This window comes from Acyrthosiphon pisum, chromosome A1 (genome assembly GCF_005508785.2).
Source record: "Acyrthosiphon pisum isolate AL4f chromosome A1, pea_aphid_22Mar2018_4r6ur, whole genome shotgun sequence".
Lineage (NCBI taxonomy): Eukaryota > Metazoa > Arthropoda > Insecta > Hemiptera > Aphididae > Acyrthosiphon > Acyrthosiphon pisum.
The window spans coordinates 104875079-104879515 of NC_042494.1; the positions used below are offsets into that span (position 1 = coordinate 104875079).

Consider the following 4437-nt stretch of genomic DNA (forward strand, 5'->3'; position numbering starts at 1 on the left):
CATGAACTTAAATAATAAATAATTCCCATTAATGTTATACTTACATTCAACTATTATACGTATTTATAAACAACACTATATTACAATATAATAATAATATTAAATATCCTGTATATGGTGTACTGGAACTCGTGGCCCGCGGAAGAACATACAGTGAATGCTTTGGTACGTCGGTCAGTGATCGAAAGAAGTGCAACGAAAAAGGTTTTATGATTGTTCTGTGGTGACTGGAGATATTGTACTAATCGGCAAACTCAAAAAGCTTATAAGCTGTATTACAAAGACACCGCACGAACGTATAATAAAACCCCACCATAAATTGCTAGTTCCGATCATTTCTGATTGGCTTGTTGGAATTTATCGCGGTTAGCGATGCTACCGCAGCAACAACTATGCACATACCTAAATCCTAATATTAAACAATAGTTAATAAAATAACTAAAAACTATAGTAATATAGTATTGATATCCCCCCCCATTGGCTCGTGTTTTGTACATGTTAAATGTTGTGTTTTAACATAATTAAGAAAAACAAATTTTATCATACATCATACGGAAACTTCAGTTATCAACATTTTCAATTAAAATCGTGATTCTTTTTATCAGTTTGATACCGTAAACGGTTGAAAAATTCCTAGTTCATTTTTTAATTCAAATATTTTGTAGTTTTGGACATTTCCAGTATCTACAGCCACTCCAGAGAGATCTTTTTCAACCTTAAAAAGGTTAAAAAAGTTATCTAAGATCAACTATGAATGAAGTAATGTATTTTAGGAAATATTTTTATAAAAGTTATGTTATAACATAACTATACCTATATTAGATTCTGAGCGGAGCAATGAAGCTAGTGGTTTTACAATGGTGTTTATTTTTTTTTTTTATCCTGTATACAAAATTTTTACCAGAAGGAGTCCTTAAATTTCAATATATAGTACCTTATCTTTTAGCAAATTGGATCAAGATGGTACTTTAGGGAGGTTAATTTTTTATTTTCTCAATAATTCAACTTACAGACAATAATAAATAATAACAATATAAAATACCCAGACTGACAAACCGTCTCCACTCAGAATCGTTTTTCTTATACAATATTACAATAATATATTATATCATTGAAATATTGAATTCAAGTTTAATACAATCCATTATACATTGATCCACTTGTAACCTAATGTACAGCAGAGGTGCAGAGCGACATCTACTTCCCCGCTTTTTTAAAATTTGTTTTGTACATATTATTATTTAATAATTAAAAACTCAAAAATTTCATTTCGTCTTATACATATGGTATATTTATTTAATAAAGGGTAATTTGGTAGTTGGGGGGCTTTGTCCCCCACAGTTCTGTTTTCTAAAAATTATCTGGACCCTCCCCATGACAAATTCATAAATACGCCACTGGTCTATACAGTAATTTGTAATAATTATCAAGTATACGAAGATCTTGAAAATTGAGGATAAATTAGATTTTATAGTCTATATTGTTTTAAACCCTTCCCCCTTTTCAAAAATAAAAAAAATATGTGATACTCGAGTAAATCGATGAATTATTAATATGTAGGTAGCTATAGACTATAGTAGGTAGGTAGGTACTTAGTAAATATTATAACTACTAACTAGTAGGTACTAATAGTATTCATGATAATTCAAATAAGTGAACAATTTGTATTTTAAAATGCTATTTTACAAAGCCACTCTTGAAACTCTTTATTTACTTTTAGATTACGAGTGAAGCGATTCATTACAATAAATTTTATTTTTATTTTTTTGTCTATAGACACTTTTTCTGGTAGTAAACTTTGTCCAAAAGTTACGTTTAGTCACTCTATATGTCTCTATAGATCGCAAATTTACAAATTGTCGATTTGCAAATGTTACAGCCACTTACAGGTTCAGTATTTAAAACATAAGACATAATATATCCATAGTGACAATGCAATTTCAGTTTTAAAACATTTCATAAATGTATTATAATTTGTGTAAGTATAATAAATAATATAATGTGCATAAGTTTAATAAATAAAACTATTTTTGACGGTCAGTCAGCCTATGATATTACTAAGTATATATTTGATGATATTATTGTGAATTAAGTAATTAAATAACCTATTTACATGGAATCTTAACTTTAAGTTTTCAATCCTTATATTTTCGCGAATTTCACGTATTTTTCCAATATTTGAACTTTAAATACTTATAAAAAAAAAATTGTGACTATGGATTTTTCATTTTTTTCATCTGCCTTTGAAACAATATACTAGTAGCCTTCTGTTAAATTTTCAAGCTTTTTTAACCTAAAAATAAAATTTTATTGATATTTATATAGAAAAATAGCTAAAAAAAAAATGGAAATTGAAAATGTCCGTAAACAGCTCAAAATAAGTCAAAATATTTGGAAAATGTTACGGTGTATATAAAATACTAATATAAACATTCAGTCCAAATTTCATGTATCTACGGTCGTTTTTTAATTATACCAAAAACCAAAATCGATTTAGTCAAAAATCAATCTTGCGTAAAAATTCCGGTTTTTTCTTAATTTTTCTTTTGTTTTTCACGGCTCTTTTGAAAACTACTGGGACATTTTTACTTTTGACTCCCCAAAGTACCAACTAGATTCACTTTCCTATCAGAAGAGATCCTGTTGAAGAAAATCTAAGCATTTTTACTGTCCTAAAAGGTGATGACAGACACAAAAAAAAGAAAAAAAAAACACACATCATTGTAAAATCAATACATTCATCGCTCCGCTCAGAATCTAAAAAACACATCATTGTAAAATCAATACATTCGTCGCTCTGCTTAGAATCAAAAAAACATTGATGTCCATAAAAAAGTACTAAAATCACCAGGAAAGTCGCTATGCGTGTATAGTAGTGGTTTCGCCTTTTACTTTCGAGTGTGTACTGTGTACCTCGTCTTTGGGTAGGTATATGCAACTACTATAACTGTATAATGGATGTGTTACATTTGAATCAAAGATAATAATTGATAAATCATTATATACCTACGAAAAATGATTCTGAATAGAGACATGACTTGATAGTCGGCCTCTATTTCTTTAAGTAAAACGGTACCTAGATTGAATTGTGTTTGGTTAACGTATCGTCGTATCATATTATAATAGGTATTAGTATTAATAAATAATAACTACCTATTACAATATATTTACATATTTAAATATAATTTATTTTATGTTACATATTAAAACACGAATTATTTGGATGTCAGCTTTATATTAATAACTAAAATCAATATTGTTTGTTTGAAATTTGAATATCCAACGTCGTGAACATTTAACCTTCAAATATTTATAAAAAAAAATTGTTTCTTTGTAATTTTTAATTTCTGTAAGAACAGCTTATGAGGAACCTTGTATTAACTTTAAATGTTTTATACCAAGCAAACCATTTTTATCGACATTGAAAAAAATTAAAATGTATGAATAGATCAAACTCGGATCAAAAAGAGTCAAAATATTCCGAACATTGTATATTTGTATCATACTATCATGTATAGAATATGCTAATATAAAATATAAATGAGAGGGGGGGGGGGGGTGGAGTGATCGAGCGGACTAAGGCGTCGGTTACGGCGCGCACCGTCGCCGGGTCGAACTTGGCCACGTGCGTCATTTTTCTTCGGCAGTCACGGACCACGGTGTCCGGAGAGAGAAACCGCCATCCACCACCCGGGCATGACAGATACCTACGGGTGCCCACTAAAAAATTCTGTCAAAACAAAACACACTCGTGTTCAAAACTTTTAGTACCAACTACCTACTCCACAGTTCCACAGGATAATGACCTCAGTTGTCGAAGCCTCAACCAAAAAAAAATATATTTATATAAATGAAGACAATTGAAAGTATCCAAAGTATTAATCATTTATGAATTTATGATTTTATCAAAAATTAGTTTTGAGTAGGTATTAAGGATCAGCACGGGCCGTTTTTTTTCGGCCCGATCCGGCCCAAAGGTTAAACATATAAATTGTCGACGTCCAGGCCCGGTCCGTTTGTAATTTTTTTCCAAAGTCCAACCCAACCAGGCCCGTTTGTAATTTTTTTCAAAGTCCAACCTGACCATACCCGTTTGTAAATAAAAATATACATCAACTTTATTTCCTTTCAGTATTGACATAGTAGACAAATATTGGTTTTTACCAGTAATCTATTTATAAATATCATACAGTCTGGTAATACAATTATTATTAATTTAGATAACCTAGATCACATATAGTGTTACGAATTAAATTAAGAAGTTTTATTTTTGACCGACCCGGCCCAATGAATAATATTACGATCCCACCTATAACCAACCCCTAATATTTAAATTATGGCCCGGCTCGTACCAAGCCCGGTATGGGTCGGACTAGCCCGGCTCCTGCTGATCTCTAGATATATAGGTATACCCATGGGCGAAACTTGGGCAGTTTT

At 30.5% G+C, this 4437-nt stretch overlaps 1 protein-coding gene across 1 annotated transcript in view; it reads right to left on the reverse strand.

Moving 5' to 3' along the window:
* LOC103309110 overlaps positions 1–4437 on the reverse strand; it is a 19344-nt gene that overhangs the window by 1028 nt on the left and 13879 nt on the right. The gene's annotated exons all lie outside the window — the stretch shown is intronic.